The following is a 12203-nucleotide window of genomic DNA, read 5'->3' as shown; positions in this document are numbered from 1 at the left end:
CTATTCACCTCATTATAGGAAAGATGTGGAAGCTTTAGAGAGGGTGCAAAGGAGATTTACCAGGATGCTGCCTGGACTGGAGGGCAGGCCTTATGAGGAAAGGTTGAGGGAGCTAGGGCTTTTTTCATTGGAGTGAAGAAGGATGAGAGGTGACTTGATAGAGGTGTACAAGATGATGAGAGGCATAGATAGAGTGGATAGTCACTGACTTTTTCCCAGGCCGGAAATGACTATTACGAGGAGGCATAATTTTAAGGTGACTGGAGGAAGGTATAGAGGAGACGTCAGAGGTAGGTTCTTACACGCACAGAGAGTGGTGGGCGTGTGGAACGCGCTGCTGGCAGTGGTAGTGGAGTCAGATACTTTAGAAACTTTTAAGCGACTCTTGGATAGGCACATGGAGGATAGTAAAATGTAGGCTATGCAGGGTAGATTTATCTTAGTAGGATAATAGCACAACATTGTGGGCTGAAGGGCCTGTACTGTGCTGTACTGTTCTATGTTCTATGTACCTCTGGAGGAGGTGAGAGTTGAACTCAGGCTCAGAGGCAGGGATACAACCACTGCACCACAAGAGCTCCACCCATAAAAATGTACTAAGTTATTAAGCCGGTGATTAGAATTAATTGAGTAGTGAATTGACTGGCTATCTATAAACGGTGAGTCCTCTGTCTGTCCCTCACATTTATGATCTGCATTGCCCTTAATGGGCTTTGCATACAAATTAATCAGTTAGGAAACAAAGGTGATTTACTGGTGGAAGATACAAAAAACATGGGTGATTTAGTGGTGGGAAAAGAAAACATTTTCTGGTGTGTAAAAGCGTGTCTGTGTATATATACGTTTAAAAAAGACTGACTGGGCAAGGCCCCAGTGTTGCATAGCTAATGTTCTGACATCTGGGCCAGGAGACCCAAATTCAAGTCCCATCAGCCCTGGAGGCGAATAGTAACATCTCTGAATTAGGGTTTTTAGAAATAAAAATAAGACTGGGTATCGAGGGCTCTTATAACACAGTGGTCATGTCCCTATCTCTGATCCAAAATGTCCCTGGATTAAAGTCCCACCAGCCCCAGATATATGCCATAACATGCTCCAACAAGTTGATTTAGAAAAAAGACCAAGTAGTTGGTGCCTGCAGGGCATTATCGCCACCTTCAACATTATTTTGATTTAGTTTCCTCCCCTTTCATCAATTTTTCTCATTGTTACACAGCTCTGGTGGGCAATGTTTGTTATTTGCTCATTGTTACTAGATTTTGACCTAGTGACACTGAAAGAACAGTGATATATTTCCAAGTCAGGATGGTGAGTGGTTTGGAGGGGAACTTGCAGTTGGTGGTGTTCCCATGTATCTGTGCTCTTGTCCTTCTATATGGTATTGGTCACAAGTTTGGAAGGTGCTGTCTAAGCAGCCTTGGTGAATTTCTGCAGTTCATCTTGTAGGTAGTACACACTGCTGCTACTGAGGCGTCAGTGGAGGAAGGAGTGATGTGAGCTACCCAAACAGGCTATTTTATTCTGGTTGGTGTAAATCTTCTTGAATGTTGAGGGGTGTTATGGATCAGACCTGGCCAAGGTATTGTAAAGAGATAGCCTAGACCCAAACCTTTATGTATATTTAAAGGCAAGTGTAAGGCGCTATGTTCCAGATGTGATTCAATTGGTCCACCACTAGACTTTAATCAAAACAAACATTTTTCTTATGATACAGGTAAAATACAAATGAAAGAAGAATTGCCATAACTTTAACTCTATTGAAAAACTTAACAAAATAATGTATTATTTAACCAGTAACCATCAACTGTTCTAATATAGAGAGCAGCCTACAAACACATCCTTTGGCAAAAGTGCAATTCAGCAAAACAGTTAAAGTTCTCACATGCTGTCTCTCTCCAGTCCGGAAGAAAGAAAAAGTCTGTCTCTTTTGAATTTTAAGAGTGAGCCTCGCTGTCTAAGACTTCGCCCTTGCAGCTCGGAATTCAAGCTTTTAGCTTGGCAGCTAGCAGAAAACTTCTCACTAACTGAAAGCAAAACTAAAAGCCTTGCTGGGTTTCTGTGAGCCCTGACCCCACCCATTCACGATACTTTTCATTTTAAAAAAACACCCAGGGATAACTCCAAGCTATTTACCAACTGCCTATGAGAAGCAGCAATTCCAACACCACAGTGACAACACCCCTCTGCAGGAGAAACAAGTTAGGCTTAGGATTGTGCTGTATTCATCCAGACAAGTGGGAAGTATTCCAATAAACTCCTGACTTGTGGCTTACTGATTAGCATTGGGAGACAGGAGGTGAGTTACTCGCTGCAGGGTTTTTAGCCTTTGATCTGCTCTTGTAGCCACAGTATTTACGTAGTGAGTCCAGTTCAGTTTCTAGACAATGGTAATCCCCATGATGTTGATAGTGGCTAATTCATTGATGATAATACCAGTGAAAGGAGTGATGGTTAGATTCTCTCAACGTTGGAGATGGCCGATTCCTGGCACTTAAATGACACAAATACTACTTGTCACTTGTCAGTTAACTCCTGAATGTTATCCAGGCCTTGCTGCATTTGGGCGTGGACTGCTTCAGTATCTTTAGGAGTCGCAAAAGATACTGAATATTGTGCACATGTAGGCGAATAACCAACCCACATCTGATCTTGCAGTGGAGGATAGGTTATTTATGAAGCTGCTAAAAATGTTTGGGCCTAGGATGTGGTACTGCAGGAACTCCTGCAGAGATGTCCTAGAGATAGATGACTGACATCCAACAACTACAACCATCTTCCCATGTGTCAGGTATGACTCCAACCAGCAGACAATTATGCCCCGATTCCCATTGATTTGAGTTTTCCTCAGGCTTCTTGATGCCACATTTAGTCAAAAACAGATTTGACGTAAAGGGCAGTCACTCCAACCTCACCTCTGGAATTCACCTCTTTTGTCCATGTTTGAAACAAGCTTGTAATGAGGTCAAAGGATGATTAAATCAGGTGGAAACCAAACTGAGCATTGGTGAGGTTATTAATGAGCAAGTCTTAATAGTGCTGCAAATGACACTTTGTTCACTTTACTGATGATCAAGAGTAGACTGATGGGACCCTAATTGTGAGGATTTGTCCTGTGATTTGTGCACAGGACATAACTGGACAATTTTCCACATCCTTGGGTAAATCTCAGTGTCTCAGTTGTACTGGAACAGCTTGGCTCAGGGAGCAGCAGGTTCTGGAGCACGTGTCTTCAGTACTATTGCCAGGATGTTGTTAGGTACCATAGACTTTACAATGTTTAGTGCCTCCGTTTCTTGATATCATGTATGCAGAATAGAATTAGTTGAATACCGATGCTGGGATGTCCAGAGGAGGCTGCGATGAATCATGCACTTGGCACCTCTGGCTGAAGCCTATTACAAGTACTTCAGTCTTATCTTTTGCACTGATGTGATGGGCTCCTCCTTCTTTGAAGATAGGCATTCCTTGTGGTGCCACCTTCTCCAGTGAGTTGTTTCATTATCTATCACTGTTTACAGCCAATGTGGCAGGATGGCAGAGCTTAGATCTGATCTGTTTGTGATTTCACAACCAAAATTCTGTATTGATTATCGTGGAGTAAATGTGGTAACAAAAGTAGACCCATATCTTAATCTAAGATTGGAGGACTATATTGAAAGAATTAGACATAGATGATTCATCATCAAAATTGACGTGCTAAAAGGATATTGGCAGATTTCATTGACTGATAGAGCTGGAGAATATCAGCTTTTGTTATACCAATTAAAACAAACTTATGCCATTTGGGATGAAAAATACACAAACAATGTACCAACGATGGACAGAAACAAAAAATTGAAGGATTATGTAGCTGCATGGTTTACATCAACAACTCGGTTTACATCAACAACTGGCCACTAATATCCACTACAAACCCACTGACTCCCACAGCTATCTGGACTATACATCTTCATACCCTGTTTCCTGTAAAGACTCCATCCCATTCTCTCAGTCTTGGGCTGATAATATTCGCCTCTCTCATCAAGATTAGCTTTATTTTAGCCCTTCTTTGAAAAGTATGATATTCTATTAACAAAAAACGTTTTGCACGTAAAAGGAATGTCTGAGTGAATAGGAAAGTCTAGGTTTCCATCCCTGTACCCAACCTGGTGAGAGATACTGTTCAAACAAATAAGCTAGTTTCTTTTCCCTCCATTCTTTTGGTTTTTAACAACTTGGTTGTGTTCAGCCACACCTGGGAAGGGCATTTACACCACTCGATTGAACTGTTTGGTTACAAAAAAACTAATTTGGTTCTAAACCTGGCTAAGAGTGAATTTGCCAAAGCAAAAGTGAGATTTTTGGGCACACTGTGGTTCAGGGCTAAGTAACATCTAGAGAAATGAAAAACCAAATTATGGGAAACCATTCTATTTGGATGTTGATACCAGCAACATCACTGTGGGTGCTGTTTCACTACGAGATGATGAAGTGGGGATCGAATTGCCTGTCAGTTATTTCTTGAAGGAATTGAATGAATGCCAATGGGTGTATTTTCTCCACTGTCAAATATAGTTTCTTGCTTCTACATCAGTTTAAAACCTGTAGTTTCTTTAATACTGAAAAAAAACTTTTTTTAATGCAGACCACACGCCTTTTAGCTTGGAGAAATTGCAGGATAAGAACTTACAATTCTTTCAGTGGAACTTAATCCTCCAGCCATACAATTTAAAAATGGTTCCTGTGCCTAGAAGAGACAAAATTGTAGTGAGCATTTTATCAGGAGCATAAAAGGACCAAATGCTGTGTTCCAAATGTCAAACCTCCTGATGTAGTTAGGTATTGAATATTGCTTATGGAATCCTTTAAAATTCCTTTGGAGATATTTCGAAGTTTAAGTTGCTATGTAAAATCAAGTTGGTGTTATTGCTTTCAGCACAAAGATCATAACATTGAGAATGACTAATGTATGATATACTCCTCTCACAAGCACTCACAAGCAGGGTTTTGAGAAGGAAGATCACCATCACCCTCTCAAAGGCAATTAGGAATAGGCAATAAATGTTAGCCTTGTTGAATGATTCTGCAATCACATGAAAACCCTCATCGTACAGATGGCCATAAACACCTGACAGTTCAAACAATAATGTATGGAAAAACAAACAAGTGTAAAAGACCCTTTTTTACCATTCTCTGCCGAAAAGAAACACTGCAATGCCTCGTACATCTCGATGAAAGAAGAAATGAGACACTCGAATGTCTTTACAAAGAAAATCCATCAGTAGAAAATGATCACTAATCATCAGTGACTATTTTAAATGACTTTTTGATCTCATGTTGAAAAATGCAGCTGTGGATTGTCCTCTCTGAAGTGTATAATTTTTGGTTTGGCAGGAATGACTCTTCTAAATATAAGAAATGACAAGACTAGAGTGAAATGGTAGGAAGTGAAGATGCACATTCAGCAGTTTTTCTCTGGCTGTACAGCAGCTGCTGTAAAATATGTTGGGTGGTCACCACTGTCAAAAGCCTTTTCAGATACCCATAAGTATGAAATCTTTCTCATTTACATTGTTATGTTTGCACCAGGAAAACACGTTACAGGACCACTGCAAGATATTTTCTGACAAACAAGGGTAGCCAGACACTTAACCAGAAATGAGTCTTAACGATACGAGGCTCTTGTCTTTACATAATGTGGTTTATTGTCTGATAGCAATCAAGTACAAGTTACATTAACTACATAAACATTGTTACTAAGACCATAAAGAAACCTATGGAAAACAGGTCTGCACTTCATTAAAACCTGAGAGTTTGTCTTATTCACCACCTACGCCCATATAACATTATCATTATGGTGGAGCCTAATGCAGTCTCCAGCATTAATCCTTTCAGAACCATGATTTTATACAACAGTGATGAACTGCTTTCTTTAAAATCTGAGCACTACATGGTGTAGGTATGCCCACATTGCCATAAGAAACCGTTTTGGCCCAGTGACAATAAAGGAAAAGAGATGTAGATTCAACACAATTTGAAGCTTACAGGTGGTGGTGTTTCCATGCATCCACTGCCTTTCCCTATTAAATGGTAGGGAGTGCAGGTTTAGAAAGTCATGTTGAAGAAGTCTTGGTGATTTAATGCAGTCCATCTTGTAGGTGGTACGCAAAGCTGCTATTGTATGCCAGCAGTAGTGGGAGTGAATTTTGGGGTGGAGGATGGGGTGTCAATAAAGCTTGCTACTTTGTTCTGGATGGTGTTGAGTTTCTTGACTGTTGTTGCAGTTGCACTCATCGCAATTGGAGAATGTTTCAGCATACTTCCAATTCGTGCTTTGGAGATGGAGGACAGGCTTTGGTGAGTTTGCAAATGAATTAGTCACTGCAGGGTTCTTAGTCTTTAATCTGTTCTTGTAGCTACAGTGCTTATACAGCTAGACCTGTTTAGTTTCTGGGTAATGGTAGCTCCCAGGATGTTGGTAGCAGGCGTCAGTAATGGTAATGTCTTTGAACATTACAGAAATCTACAGCACAGTAAAAAGCCCTTTGGCCCCTTGTGTCTGAACCGCTCAAAAACAAACTACGGGAGAGATGGCTAGATTCTGTCTTGTTGGTGATGATCACTTTGTGGCCTGTGTGTTACTTTCCTGTGATGAAGGTTGATCATATACTATTATTTGGAGAATTAGGTTCCAAAAGTGGATGAAAAATTGATTTGTCAGTTCTGTGAATGACTGAATTGCAATTTTGGAAAAGGTTAGAAATTCATTTTGAACAGTGAGTTGAAAGCAGCGTTTCCAAGGAGTCCAAGGAGACAAATTATTTGTAAGCCACCCATGGAGATAATTGTAAACCTGTTTGCTGACTTGAATTTTATAACCCAAGTTCTTCAACAAACAGGATGTATAAAAGGGAACCTATGGATATAGAGTATTTAGATTTCAAAAGGTATTCTGTAGAATTTAATAGTTAGTTTTCAGAGTGGCAAAATGTAACTAGTATAATGTAACAAAGATTAATATTATGGTCTCAACTATTTATAATCTATATTAATGACTTGGTTGCAGGGACAGTGTTTTTTGCATCAAAATTTGCTGATTACAGAGATCGATAGAAAAGTAAATTGTGGGGAGGACACAAGTGTCTTCAAAGAGATATAGATAAGTTAACCGAGAGAGCAAATGTTTATCAATACAATATAATGTGTGATAATATAAGATTATTCATTTGGTAGAAAGAATAAAAAAGAATGTTATTTAAATGGAGAGAGACTACAGAATTCTATGGTACAGGGAGGCCTTGGTATCTTCATACAAGAATCACAAAACATTAGTGTGCAGCCACAGCAAGTAATTAGGAACACACATAACACATTTACCGTTTTTATAGGCAGTGGGTTGGTGGTTAAGCATAAAAGTCTTGCTAAAACTTTACAGGGCATTATTGAAATCAAACCCAATGTATTATATGCAGCTTTTGTCGCTTAATTTAAGAAGGGATAAATCAGCTTTGGAATCGGTTCAGAGAAGATTTCTGGGATGAATGGGGTTTATTTCATGAGGGAAGCTTGAGCAAGTTAAGCCTGTACTCATTGGATCTTAGAAGAATGTGAAGCAATGTTATTGAAACATATAAGATTGTCAGACTTAACAGGATAGATACTGAGAGGATGTTTCCCTTCATTTGGAAATCTAGATCTAGATGCCTAAGCTTCAGAATAGAGGATCTTTAATTAAAGATGAGTAATTTCTTCTCTCAAAGAGTCATTAAACCTTTGGAATTTCCTATTCCAGAGAGTAGTGGACACTCGGTCACTGACTATATCTAAGGCTGAGTTAGTCAGATCTTTCATCTACAAGGGTTAGGGAAGGCAGGCAGAAAAGTGAAGTTGCCATGCCACAATCTGATCAGCATGATCTTATTGATGACGTAAGCAAGCTTGAGAGGCGAAACAATCTGCTCCTTTCTTTGTTTTATATGCTCTTGTGCCATTGCTGCTGCTTTTTCAGAACCATTTTCCAAGTCGTTGCAGAATTTTCCCTGTGCATACTTTATAAAAGAAGACACATAGAAAAGCACGCAGAAATGGTAAGTTACAAAGAAAAGGACGGAGTTAGGTTTGGAGTGGAAAAGTGACTGAACAATTGGCAAGGTAAAATGTTACGATATTCAATGTTTTCTGAACATTTTGAGTCAGATTTCATTAGGTTTCAACATATTTATCTTAGCTGGTTAGAGTATAGCTATGAGCTGAAATCAGAAAAGAATTTGAGAAACTAGCTTTATTCGTTCTAGCCTTTGACTTGGAAAGTCCGGTTAAAGGTTTGGCTGCTACTTAACTCTCTCCAACGTTGAACTCCTTCACCTTTCAGGAAATGTAACTGCAGAGTCAGTAGGTCAATATCTATACTATGGCACGGTAAGATTTGCATTTTCTTTTGCTGATAAGAATGCTCTCTTGCACCAAAGGAATCCAAGCAATAATGAACTTCTACAGCAAAGCTCAGGAAAGAAACTGGGTAATAAAACAGTTAGTTGTGTTATCCTTGAAGGCAGTTTACTCACTGGTGGAAGGTCAGATTATCATCTGTACCTATTATTCTGATTTCACCACAAACAGAACTAGTAGAAGTGGAATTAATTAGACATCTAACAACCTGCCATTCATGGTGGGCAAAATTCATCAGTTTTGTTGCAGGACATATGTTCAGCATCTCATGGACCAGGGGGGAGGTGGTGGTCACAATTAAAGACAGCAGAGGTTTACAATGTTGTATGTGTACCTTGTCTTTAAGAGAGAGTTCATCTTTAAGATCTCCATATGCTATGTGTATACAGTGTTGTAACTCTGCCTGCCAGTTAGTCTGCTATGAGGTTGCAAGCTGCATGCATAAAAATAGTTGCTATAGTGTCTGCTTCATAATTTATAATGTGTTTTACTGTGTTAAATAAATGAATCTTCTATTAATCCCTAACAAACAACTAATTATTAGTCCATTATCACCATGACATGATGAAGAGCAGTGGATAACATTATGTTCATGAGGGCTACCATGCTCGATCATGTTAGAAAGCACATTAATCTACAAGTTTAAAAAAGGTCAATAGTTTTAAATTATGCTAAAGTGCGAAAGACAAACGTTGAGTACTTTGTTCATTGCAGTGTCTGAGAGAATTGAAAATATAGCTTTCTGGTAAGCAGGAAAACTTGCTTAGAAAAGCCAGTTTAATTTACTTGAGAAAGGCTAGTGATCAGGCTGTGTGCCAGCTGACTAGCATGCAAGGAAATGTCAAACACATGTTGTCAGAACATCCACAATATTTCCAAAGTTAAACTGGGATAGAACAGATGTCTTAATAGAATTAAAATGTTTGAATATCATTCAAAGCTATTAATTCTAGATTCTAGTGTATCTGGTGCAGAAAAAAACAAGCCATTAAAATTTACTTTGTAAACAGGAGCAAAAGGTCTACTCAAAATTAAATTGAAATACACAAAATAAGCAAATGAAAAGGTCAGGATTATCAACTGAAGGTTAAAAGATTCCCGAAAGATATGATCACATTAATAGACAAATTCAGAGTCAGATTAGAATTCTGTATTCATCAACTAAAATTCATGCCTACAATATCCTTTGACCATTTTTTCAGCAGATACTTCATATAAAACAAGAAAAAAGTTGAAGAGGCTGGTCAACTATTAAGAACTTAGGGTGCCATGGTGGCTCAATGGTTAGCACTGCTGCCAGGGACCCAGGTTAAATTGCACCCTCGGGCAACTGTCTGTGTGGAGTTTGTACGTTCTCGCTGTGCCTGTACGCATTTCCTCTGAGGGTTCCGGTTTCCTCCCACAGTCCAAAAATGTGCAGGTTAGGTGGATTATCAATGCTAAATTTCCTTGTAATGTCCAGGGATGTGCAGGCTAGGCGGATTATCCATGGTAAAGGCAGTGTTACAGGAACGCGGTGGATCTGGGTGGGATGCTCTTTGGTGGGTCAGTGTGGACTCAATGGGTCAAATGGCCTGCCTCCACATTGTAGAGATTCTATGATTTCCTGTGAACAGATTATGAAAAAGAAAAATATATCAGACCAATGAAAGGCTAAAAAATTGATAGAATTTGAAGAATCCGGGTTGGAAAGTGAGAAGTTTCAAAATGAGCTGGAAACTTCTTAGGATTAAAACTGTTAATAAGTTTCAACAACCAAAACAGTTTGAGCAACAAGGTCAGTCAGTAGCTAATCTGGAACAAAAAGTGGGTGTAGTATGTAAGAGGAAACAAATTCTAGAATAGCAACTGCATTCCATGAAAGAAAGAAAAATGGCATTTTCAAACAATTTCACTATCATGCACTCTGGATGCATCAGCAAATTATCTATACATTATAGAGACTCAATGGCTCATTTGTTGTTGCAAATAGCTAAACTTTCTTTTTGAAAGGTGGGGGTGGGGGAGTGCTGTAAGTATATCTTGCCTTTAAGAGAATTCACCATGTGTTGCATGTTTGCAATATTGCGACACTGCCTTCCAGTTAGTCTGCTATTGGTTTGTAAAATGCACTCCTTGAAATCAGATTACCATATATCGCACACCCTCCCACGCTTAGCTGATGAATCAGTACTCCTCGATGTTGAACACCATTTGAAGGAAGCACTGAGCATGACAAGGGTACAGATTACACTGTGGGTGGGAAACTTCAATGTCTATCACCAAAATTGGCTTGACAGTACCATTAGTGACTAGGATGATCAAATTCTAAATAACATAGCTGCTAGACTGGAAATGTGGCAGGTGGTGAGGGAACCAACAAGAGGGAGAAACAAACTTGACCACACCCTCACCAATCTCTCTGCTGCAGATGTATCTGTCTATGACATTATCAGTGGGAGAGACCACCACATAGTCTTTGTGGAGACAAAGTGTTGTCTCCATACTGAGGATGTGTTACATCATGTTTTCTGGCACTGTCACCATGCTAAATGGAATAAACTTCAAACTTATTCAAGAGTGGGCATCCATGAGATGTTGTAGGCCTTCAGCAACAGTTGAATTGTGCTCAAACACAGTCTGCAACCTCACTGCTTGACATATCCCCCACTCTATCATTACCATCAAGATAGGGGATCAACCTGGTTCAATGAAGAGAGTGGGAGGGCATGACAGGAACAGCACCAGGGATACATAAAAGTGAGGTATCAATCTGGTGAAGCTACAATACAGAACTACTTGCATACCAAACAGCAAATGAGAAAGTTTTAAGTGATTCTGCAACAATAGATCAGATTTAATCTCTGCAATTTCATCACATTACATCATAAATGGTGGTGTACAATTACACTACAATTAAACAACTCACTGATGGTGCAGGCTCCAAAAATATCCCCATCCTCAATGAGAGCCCAACACATTAATGCAAAAGATAAGGCTGAAACATATGCGTCAATCTTCAACCAGAAGTGCCAAGTGGATGATCAACCTCAGCCTCCTCCAAATGGCTTCAGCATCACTGCAGCGTAGGAGGTTTACAAATGAATTCATAGAGGTTTTTAAGGTCATGAGAGGTGTAGAGAAGATGAATGGCAGGTGTCTTTTCCCTATTGTGCAGTTTTAAAGATGAGGAGGCATTTTTTAAAGTGAGAAGGGAAAAATTTAAAAAAGACATGAGGGGGATCTTTTTTACGTAGAGTGTGGTTCATGTGTGGAATAAACCTTCAGAGGAAGTGGTGGTTGCGGATACAGTTACAACATTTAAAAGACATTTCGATAAGTACATGAATAAGGAAGGTTTGGAGGAATAAAGGCCAAGTGCAGGCAGGTGGGACTAGTTTAGTTTGGGATTATGGTCGGCATGGATGAGTTAGACCGAAGGGTCTGTTTCCATGTTGTACGACTCTACAACTCTACTTAATGGTGGAACAGGCTCAAGGGCCTGAATGGCCTGCTGTTGTTCCTATGTTCCTACTTGCTTAGCAATAACCTGCTCACTGACAATGTGTTTGGGTTTCGCCAAGGACACTCATCTCCTGACCTCATAAGAGCCTTGGTTCAAACACAGACAAAATAACTGAATTCTGGAGGTGGGGTGAGGTGAGAGCAACTGCTTTTGAAGTCAAAGCCACATTTGACTGAATTTGCCATGAAGGAGCCCTAGGACAACTCGTGTCAATAGGAATCGGGAAAACTCTCTACTATAATAACAACAAGAGCTGGATGAACACAACAGG

Source organism: Rhincodon typus, chromosome 19 (genome assembly GCF_021869965.1).
Source record: "Rhincodon typus isolate 14 chromosome 19, sRhiTyp1.1, whole genome shotgun sequence".
Lineage (NCBI taxonomy): Eukaryota > Metazoa > Chordata > Chondrichthyes > Orectolobiformes > Rhincodontidae > Rhincodon > Rhincodon typus.
Note: the sequence above shows the minus strand (reverse complement) of the source record.